The sequence below is a fragment of the Rhinoderma darwinii genome, unplaced genomic scaffold, assembly GCF_050947455.1.
Source record: "Rhinoderma darwinii isolate aRhiDar2 unplaced genomic scaffold, aRhiDar2.hap1 Scaffold_122, whole genome shotgun sequence".
Lineage (NCBI taxonomy): Eukaryota > Metazoa > Chordata > Amphibia > Anura > Rhinodermatidae > Rhinoderma > Rhinoderma darwinii.
The window spans coordinates 410,437-421,104 of NW_027461956.1; the positions used below are offsets into that span (position 1 = coordinate 410,437).

General features: G+C 45.7%; 1 long non-coding RNA gene across 2 annotated transcripts; it reads right to left on the reverse strand.

The window, feature by feature from the left end:
• Nucleotides 1-1,241: 1,241 nt before the first annotated feature.
• On the reverse strand, nt 1,242-10,167 carry LOC142699064 (uncharacterized). 2 transcript variants are annotated; one of them, XR_012865961.1, is made up of 5 exons: nt 9,779-10,167; nt 5,643-5,763; nt 5,301-5,503; nt 4,140-4,234; nt 1,242-1,746 (listed from the first exon to the last, which is right to left on the reverse strand). It is a non-coding gene; the product is annotated as an uncharacterized LOC142699064 (long non-coding RNA). The 2 variants fall into 2 exon arrangements; XR_012865960.1 differs by lacking the exon at nt 9,779-10,167 and having other exon boundaries at nt 5,643-6,612.
• Nucleotides 10,168-10,668: the final 501 nt, after the last annotated feature.

The following is a 10,668-nucleotide window of genomic DNA, read 5'->3' on the forward strand; positions in this document are numbered from 1 at the left end:
CATTGTCCTTTCCTCATAAAATGTTCTTCTTGAGACATCGGATGGATTACTCTGAAAATATGGCGTAGATGCCAATCAAGGTCCAAAGGTTGACATACTCAATGGCCTCCAGGATCTGAATTTTACCTTTTTCTTTCACTAACCCATTTCTCTAGGAGTCATATATAAAGGTTGGGTCTATGGAGCCCAGATGAGCTACATTAGTAACTTTGAAAGAGCAGCCTCAGAGACATTCAGCTCCAGGATGGTCTGTGCCAGATAAGTAGTGGTTCAGAACGCACTGGACGATGTAGGTGCACGAATAGGGTCCCAACCCAATCGTAGTCAAAATAAGTATTTGGCACACAAAGCTGAAGTTTAAAGAAGAAATCTTGATTTTTTTTCAAGTGGTTGTAGATGCCAGAGGCTTAGTGCGACGCTTCTGTCATTACATGACCTTCATCAGGCACTGTGCCGTTCTGGTTGCTGGTACATCCAATAGTTGGCGCTTCGTTCCGAATGGCGGCTGACTGCTGTAGTTGGCGCACTTGAGATTTCTTAAAACTTTGGCTTTGAGTGCCGAATACTTATTTTGGTCTGTGTCAGATGTTAGGGATGAAGTCTAGAACTGGACAGACCACCTATCTTTCCTTCGCTCTGGAAATATAGGACAGTCCACGAGGCAGCACATCATGTCTGGTCAATTCCCCTACTACTCTGTACACTAACATCTTCAAAAGAGAAGAGGAAGGTGCAGATGTGACGTTCAGGTTAGGTATTTGCAGTATTGAAGTTGTATTGTGCTCCCCTTGGAGCGCTGTGCAAAGGCAAAACTCCTTTATTGTAATGATGTGTAGATGGTTGGTACTCTATTTGGGTGCGCAGGCTTAGTTTGTTGTGTGCTCACTTGGCTAGGTCGGCATTAATGAGTGAAATGTATACAGTACCTTAGGAAAATACAGTGTGAGACAAAGATGATAACAGGAGCGCTCCCTAGAGTAATACCTTGAAAAAAAAATGTCAATTAGTCTTCTCACCTTTTAAACCTCTTTGTTGATAAGAACATCGACTGGATGCAGTTGTCTCTCTTTTTGTAGCTTCTTGTTCTTCTGACACGGAGTACAGTATGTCTCAGGCTGGGGGATTTCTTTGCTGGACTTCAATGAATCAGTGACCATGTCCACAATTGATTACACAGGTATAATATAGATTTTATGAAAGTTCTTTGGAATTAAAACAAATTATTTTTATGTATTTGTCTATCCATTTTTATTAGAAATACAATAAATACATTGAGGTATGTTTTTATTGACGTGTTGCTATCAGCCAGACAGGAAAAAAATATGGATGGCCTTGGGAATCTGTAGAGGCAGCTGTTCTACAGGAAAGGGAGTGCAGAGACCCTACCAAACAGGACGAGAGGAGGAAGTCCATTGCCGGGCATCTGAAGAGACTTGCCATTAAACACCCAAACCCATTGTACTTCACCGCAGCCCTGCGAATCATGGACAAGGCTTCATTTTCAAAGACTTCTGGACAGTTGTCTTTTAATTGGATGGATCTTAAAAACCCCTTCTGGACAGTGGGGAATGGGAAGGAGGAGGTGTGGACGGATGACGTTCCGGCATTCTTAGATGGACATTAGTGGTTCATATCTGCTGCCTCTTTAGCGTAGAGACCTTGATCTGGCACATCCCTTTCCATGGCTGACGTTCTCGACACCAGGGCTTCCTCCTGCTGATGTTGTACGGTACATTCCCTTCAGTTCTGAAACAAGAATAAATAAAATGTCCTAGTGAAGTGTTGCTCTCTTGAAGATATTCCCCGTGACCCATACCAAGACCCTTTGTCTGCCAGGTAGGTAGATAGTGCGTTCTATGTTCAACTAAGATACAAAATTCACAAGTAAATCTGCTCAACCAAGACGCGGTTAACACAAAGGTTTCAAAACGGGGACAGATAGGGCGCCAAGCGATGGTAGAATTTTATTTAAATAGGCGTTTCTGGCACGACTTGTCCCTTTATCTGATCTTAACCTGACGAAGGGACCAGTCAAGTTTAGTCCCGGACCAGTCCGGTCCAGAAATACAGTCAAAATAAAATGGGTTTTACTTTACTGTCCACGTGTGAAGTATTTGTGTTACCCGCCGCTTACCAATTTTTAAAGGGGAACTCCAAGAAAAATTTGTCATGCAATCAAAGGCGCAGTGCCCACCCAAACTACAGCGCAGGATTTTATTTAAAAAATTGGCTGTTATCTATTGGATTACTCCAATATGTAAAGGCCAATATCACTAACAGCTCCTGGCTCAGCCAGCAGAGGTGGGGTCCGGAGCCGAATGGGACCCAGAGCTGCTGAAGGAGCGGGAAGTACATAAAGGGGATTTGTCCGGGGTCTGAATACATTTTAGGGTTTGTTATTAAAGGGGTTTTCCAGGCTTTATAAAAATTGTAATTCAAACTGAAAATTGCACCATTTAGCAAATACCCACCTTCTAATTCTCTGCGGCTCCAGTGCCGGCGGTTCACAATCCCCTGCCGGCCTGTTTACATAGGCTGGACCAGTGATGTCCCGTATCGGCACATGATCGAACTAGTCAATCACTGGCCACAGTGGTCACGTGCCATACTTACTTAGATCACTTCTGCAGGCGATACCCTCCCTCTATACTGTCCTTACTGCAATGTTTTTATAGTGAGGATAGAATACAGGGAATATCTGGTACACAAAGTGTATTCTCACTAACCCTGCCCCATGACAAGCCATGCCCAATGAACCACGTTCTGTCAAAGGTAGGCCCTGTCAAGTCCTGTCTCAATCCATCTGAAACCGAAGTGTCCCTAGAAAGAAATTCCAAATATTGTCAACTATGCTCTATTAGGGTATAGTATGAAGAATCAGTGCAGTAGGGTCTATATACTACTATATACACAAAGCTGCCATGTGCTGAACATTGCAAAACACACTTTTCATAAAAGAGCGTTAATTCCAGTCCTGCAGTCACCCTGATGACCTTATACTGTGCCAGTACTTGAGGTAGGTGTGCCCCTTTATATATTACTTGCAGCCAGAATTGGCACCGGGATTATCAGCTCATTGACAAATTCTTGAGGTCACATTTGATTCTTGATGTCACCAGTCTGAACCAATCCTACACCACTTGCTCTTTATAGAATTTTCAGAAAAAAAAAAATACCCCTAGCAATAAATACTGCATGTAAATAATATTCTCATTACAGTATAACAACAAATAAATGGAAAAAGAGCCATATCCCTATTAGGTCCCGCGGACATCATAGAGGTGGTCCTTGACTTCCAGTCCTGCAGTCACCATGAAGACTTTGTGCTGTCAGTGCAGGCAGAATAAAGCTGACATGGTGACAATGTAATGTTTTATATGTACTACTACTCCCTGTACTGACTGATAGTAGAGAGAATGGACTAAGCTGAAGGATTCCCGACTCTGATCAATTCTTTAAATAGGGAATATGCCCTGAATACTAACCCCAAATTTATATTACATTTATAGTAGGACAGATTTACTATTCAAATTGAGCCAGAATTATGGCGTACATGTTGTGCGCCATATTTATTAATTGTTTTAGACACATTTTGCGGCGTGCTTGACAAGGGGCGTGGCCTAGAATAAAGGGGCGTGTCTTAAACTAAGCCAACCAAGAGGTGGTATAAGGAAGAGAAAAGTGTCTAACATGTCTAGCAAAATCTATCATACATCGTGCACCACTGTGATAAATTTGGCGCAATTTCTGACTTCCTTGTATCAGTTTACACTGTGTAAAACTCAGATAGTTTTAGGCCCCATGCACACTAACTTATTTTTGCGGCCGCAATTCACCCGCAAATCTGCAGGTGAATTGCGGCCCCATTCATTTCAATGGGCCCATGCATACGACCTTGGTTTCCACGGTCCATGCATTGCCCAGGAACCTGGACCGCAAAAACAACGGGCATGTCTTATTACGGTCGTGTTTTGCGGTACAGGCTCATAGAAAATAATGCACACGGTCATATGCACGGCCCGCGATTTGAGGGCGGCCGTGGGTGACACTCCGCGGACGTACGAGCCGCAAGTCACGGTCAATGCACCTCACTACGGTCGTGTGCATGAGGCCTTAGTAAATCTGCCCCATGGTAATACCAGTGACAGCCCGCTCTTTCCCGGGGGGGTACAGTCCTCCGCACATCTTCATCCACGTCTCATCTTGTATGTGCCGGATACTTTTCTCCTTATACCTGAGAAGTAACAAAAATAACATCAGAAACTAAAAAAACACAATTCCAAGTATTTCTCCCCATTTCTAAAAATAACATTTCCTGCAGGTGAATAATGGAAAATATAAAGATATAAATATATTCAGGCCTATGTGTCTGTCCAGGGGGTCAGTGAGGGTCCTGCCTGTTATATGTGGGGAGGTCGTGCTGCACAATAACGGAGGGGAAAATGTCTGTACATCAATATATATTTGTCTCTAGGAGCCTCTACAAAGTCTCAGTGAGGGCCCTGTCTGTTATACGTGGGGAGCTTGTATACAGCGTTAGTAACAGGCATGTCACTCCAGTATAGATATTTTGGGTGTCGGTTCTTCGACCCCACTGTCCATAGTTTAATTAAACACCTTAAGAAAATGGATCATCACCAAGAAGTTTTATTTAAAGGGGTACTCCCATCTTACTATTTCTCTGGGACTCACACCTATGTGGAAAACGGAGGTCTCTCCCTGACCCTGTCCTGCTTTGTTCCCAGATCCCTGTCCCGTCTAATGGCTGCTGATTCCAGGTGGAGAATGACTTGGGAAAGGCCTCGCACGTCCCTCTCTCTATTCTGTTCTATGGAAGTTTCGGAAACAGCTGAGCGCTGTTGAACTATTTGTGTAACTCCCATAGTACAGAACGGAGAGAGCTGCGTGCATGTGCATAGGTGGATATCACATAAACGTCTGAGATGGAGAAAACCCTCTAAAGAGATTATGTAATTAAAGGGGTTGTACATAATTTGAAAAATAGAGCTGATGTCTTCCAAAAACAGAGACACACCTGTCCACAGGTGATGTGCGATGTGTGGACAGCTTAGCCCTATACATTTCAATACAGAAAAGCTGCAATACCACACACAGCCTCTGGACAGAGGTGGCGCAGAGCTTCCATTTGGGTCATAGAGAGGGTCTCCAGTGTGATACCCTCCTCTATGATATCTAAATACCCTTATAGGGAATTTCAGGTGTAACCAGAAGTTAAGGTGATACAAAAAAATATTCCATACATGAGATTTCCTTAATGGAGATATTGTAACAATAATTACTGAAAATATGTCATTGACTTTTTCCTCCATTGTAGGAATAGAACCCGAGAAGTGACGTTTTGGACTACGGAACAGTCAATCCTCCGGATGAAATGCTGTGTGGTTGGAGCGCAGTCCCAGGAGCGCTGGTGTTGTTGTGCTGATCCATGTTCTTCTTATCTGGAGCTTGTATACAGAACACGCGATCCTTCTGGTCCGGCCTACTAACATATATAAGCACAGCCTAAACACACACGTAATGATATATAATAACATAACATTAACATAACATTACTATGTATCAGCCCTGATACGTCAGTCTCATCATATTTCTGGGGTCCCCGCACACAGGATATACGTTACCTCCTGTGATGATGTCACTTCCCTGTATTTCCTGTATGACATGGCTGCTCTTCCTCTTCCCGTTTCCCTTTCTGATGTATTTCCTCTTCCTGTGTGATAAGACGTGTGCTGTTGCCTCCTGCTGTGTATAACACGAGATGTAACATGTCTTATAAAACATGTAAATAATAATCGCAGAAAGCAAAAAAGATTTTGTTCATTTCCATTCACATCAATGGTTATTTGTTTGCAGCCGTTTTTCTGAGCCATACTTGTCTGTTTTTAGAATCAACTACAGGGAGATTTGAGATGTGGTTTGAGAATTTCTTTCCTATGTAAACCCCACCCATAAGGACAGCTAAGAAGCCTCAGTTATCAGCGAGCGACCCCATCATTAGACTAAGCAGAGTGCCCCCATACAGTGCCAGCAGAGTATTGTCCCTTAAACAGTGCCAGTATACTGCCCCCTCATAAACAACACTACCAGCAGAGACCCCCTCAATAAACCATATTGCCAGCAAAGTGCCTCCAATAATTAGTGCCAGCAGACTGCCCCCAATAACCACTACAAGCAGAGTTCCCCCTCACAAATAGTCCCAGCAGAGTGCCTTCCTTTATGCAGCTACATCATGTAAGATCTTCCCTAGTTTGGAAGTCTCCAGGACAATCTGGGAGAGAAGACAAGTGTGATGTAACCTGGTTGCAGTGTGTAAATGTAGCCTGAAACATCACGTGTAGCCCCTAAGTCTATGTTCACATGTTACATATTTATTGCAGATTTCCATGGTCAAATTGACACATAAAGTATGAATGTGAATAGGGTTCTAGAAAACTGCATAAACTTGCAGCAGTAACAATCTGCAGTAGATTGTAATGCAAAGGATGCACAGCCAAATATGCTGCAAAAGCCACATGTAATATATGGAGAAATATTAGGCCTAGTTCACACAGAGTTTTTTTGGAGCGTTTTTTTAAGTAGAAAACGCATCGAAAACCGCACCAAAAAACGTCCGAAAACTAATCTTATTGATTTCAATGGGATGCAGAGGCGCTTTTCCCACGAGAAAAAAAACACTCACAGGAAAAAGCAGCGTCAAGCCCTTTCTTCAAGCGTTTCCGTCTCTGACCTCCCATTGCCATCAATGGGAGGCAAAGAAAATGGTTTTCGCAGCATTTTTGCCTGCGGTGCTCAATGGCCGTGGTCGAAAAATGCGTAAAAAAAGCGGCAGAAGGAATTTTGAGGCAGATTTTTCCACCTGCAAAAAACTTGGTGTGTAAACAGGGACTTCGTGTCCACATGTGACCTACTCTATCCAATCACAGCTGTAATTCCAGCCAAGGCTGCCTAAGATTATGTTCACACCCCCCACTTCTCCTGCGGTTTGGCCGCTGCAGCCCGATGAGGAGGGATTATAACTAGAAATTGTGGATATAAAGAACATGCAGAGGTTTCTGTGTGACAGTCTAAGGGCATGACCAGACGTGGCGGAGTTCTGCATACACTGTCCGCATCAATGCCGCACATAATCTGCGTTGCAGATTCTGTCGCGGCTTTGCCTAAAATGGGCATTAAATTGATGCGGACTGGCCGTTGCGTATTGAGGGGGAAAGGGCTTCCCTTCTCTCTATCAGTGCAGGATACAGAGAAGGGACAGCCCTTTCCCTAGTAAAAGAAAAAGAAATTCATACTTACCCGGCCGTTGTCTTGGTGACGCGTCCCTCTTTCGACATCCAGCCCGACCTCCCTGTATGACGCGGCAGTTCATGTGACCGCTGCAGCCTGTGATTGGCTGCAGCCGTCACTTGGACTGAAACGTAATCCCGGGAGGCCGGACTGGAGGAAGAAGCAGGGAGTTATGGGTAAGTATGAACTTCTATTTTTTTTACAGGCTGATGTATATTGTGATCGGATGTCACTGTCCAGGGTGCTGAAACAGTTACTGCCAATCGTTTAACTCTTTCAGCACCCTGGACAGTGACTATTTACTGACATCGCCTATTAACGCTCCTGTAATTACGGGTGCACACACGTAATCACCCGTAATTACGGGAGCCCCATTGACTTCCTCAGTCTGGCTGTAGATCTAGAGATACATAGGTTTAGCCAGAATGAAGAACTATCATGTTAGTAAAACCAGTACGCTCCGCAGCACACATAACATCTGCGGACTTCATTGCAGAATTTTCACTCTCCATTGAAGTCAATGGAGAAATTCCGCAATGAGTCCGCAACAAGTCCGCTACACGTCCGCAACAGCCAGTGTATGCTGCGGACACCAAATTCCGCACCACAGCCTATGCTCCGCAGAATTGTCCGCAACGTGTAAACGAACCCAACTAAAAAGCTGTGGAAAGCAATGGAGAAACGTGTACGCTGCGGATTTCCGCTGCGGACTATCCGCAGCGGAATTGCAGAGCAATTACGCCACGTCTGGTCATGCCCTAAGGCTCTGTTCACATCTGCATTGGTGTCCCGTTCTGACGTTCCCGTCAGAGGTTTCCGTCAGAACAGGACCCTGAGCAGACACAAACTGACACCGACGGAAACCAGGGGTTTCCGTTTCCATCACCATTGATTTCAGTAGTCGACTAAGCTATTGCTTCCGGCAAAACGAAGGGTCCGGAGCACAAAAGAGACAAACGGAAACCACGGGCACCGGCTCCGTCACCATTGAAATCAATAGTGATGGAAACAGAAACCCCTGGTTTTCGTCGGTGTCTGCTCAGGGTCCCGTTCTAACGGAAACCTCCGACGGAACGTCAGAACGGGACCCCAACGCAGATGTGAACAGAGCCTAATATGGATGAGAAAGGGGAGGTGGGAATACTCATTTATTATGCCCTGAGGGGGGATTCACACGAGCGTGTATTCGGTCCGTGCGGGCCGTGTGGTTTTCACGCGGCACGCATGGACCAATACAAGTCTATGGGGCAGTACAGACAGTCCGTGCTTTTTGCGCAGCGTTTGTCTGCTGCGCAAAAAGCGCGACAGGTTCAATAACTCTGCGTATTTCGCGCATCACGCACCCATTGAAGTCAATGGGTGCGTGAAAATCACGCGCACCACACGGAAGCACTTCCGTGGGACGAGCGTGATTCGCGCAACAGCAGTGAAAAGGATGAATGAAAACCGAAAAGCACCACGTGCTTTTCTGTTTCCGAACATCCAAACGGAGTGTCTTTGCGATGAGCGAAGCCGGACAAGCGTACCGAACTTCACCGGGTTCGGCCAAACTCGTTTTGGCCGATCCCGGCAAAAAAATTATCGGTACGCGACGTCAGGAGATAGTCACTGTCCATGGTGCTGAAAGAGTTAAACTGTTTCAGCACCATGGACAGTGACTTGCGATCCCAAAATACATTAACCTGTAAAAAAAAACGAAGTTCTAACTTACCGATTACTCCTGTCTCCTTCCTGCAGTCCGACCTCCCGGGATGACACTTCAGTTCAAGTGACAGCTCCAGCCAATCACAGGCCAAGCACAGGCTGCAGCCAATCACAGGCTGCAGCGGTCACTTGGACTGCTGCGTCATCCAGGGAGGTGGGGCCCGATGTCAAGAGAGGCGCGTCACCAAGGACGCGTCACCAAGGACGCGTCACCAAGGCAACGGCCGGGAAGTTCTCGGTAAGTAGGAACTTTATCTTTTTTTTTTACAGGTTTTTCGCTGTTGTGTTCGGCATTCACTGTCGAGGGTGCTGAAAGATTTAGCTCTTTCAGCACCTTGGACAGTGACGGGCGTCGACAAGCCTCATGTCTATGATGCCGGCTGCGCGAAAATCACGCAGCCGCGCATCAGACACGCATGACACACGCAGCTGTCAAATGGTTTTTGCGCTCGCAAAACGCTGCGTTGTTTGCGCGCGCAAAAACGCAACGTTCGTGTGAATCTGCCCTGATACTGAACTAGTATTACTAGTATTATACCCTGTTCTATGAACTCTACCCGCTGGAGTACCCCAAAGATGCTTGTACCACTGATCGAGGTGCTATGTGTTTTGTAGTAAAATTAAATTGGTATTTGATTATTTTTTTTTACAGTTAATATTTATTAAAAATTCTGTTTTAAAGTTTTTTGCCTGGCAGTGATAGTTTGATATTTGTCCAAAACCTATTTATTTCCATATTTCATGGATATTATGAGGTGGGACTACTCACCTAACCAGTATGTTCCTGACGGGAGCTGCATGCGTCCATCTCATCAAGTCCCCGATCTCCTGGCAGCTCCACTTTGTACAGATCCTACAATGAAAATCTATGCAAAAAGTTTACACCAAAAAAACAGAAAATTCTACTGCGGAACCAGGATTGTTGTTGTGTGGCAGGGCTGCACCTCGCCCTTCTGCTGCCGGAGGTAAACAGTGAAATAGCGCCACCACCTGCATCACCATAGAGTGGCCATGTGGGGTAGAGAAAAGATAGCAAAGAAAATATAGAAAACCTTTATGTTTACATGTAGTAGAAATCTATTTAATACAAGTGAATAATATTTATAAAAATCGTAATCACATGCTGCGTTAGGCCTCATTCCCACGACAGGGTTTCCCGGCCGGGTGCCGGCCGTTCATAAATCGGCCGGCACCCGGCTGCATTAGGAATAATAGACCCCTAATGGGGCTATTCACACGACCGATTTTTTGACGGCCGGGGAAACCGGCCGTCAAAAAATAGGACATGCTCTATCTTCGGCCGGGTGCCCGGCCGCCCGGCTCCTATAGAAGTCTATGGGGCCGGGTAATACCCGGCCATCACCGGGATGTGTCTCCTCCTCCTCACAGCGCAGAGTGCATGTGAGGAGGAGGAGTTGATGCCATTCTGACGAATGGCACCGCTGTACACTGTGTTGCAGGGCCGGGGTGTACAGCAGGTGGAAGGGAGCGCTGCGCTGGCTCCCTTCCCCTGCTTGTTTTAAAAGCACCCTGGCCCGGCGACACCTTCGATGGCGCCGCTAGCAGCTGCTGCGGCTGCTACTACTACTGCAGCGACGCCACTATCGCAGAGCAGGGAGGTATCTCCCCGCTCTGCTATGTGCTAGCCGCATTTAGCTC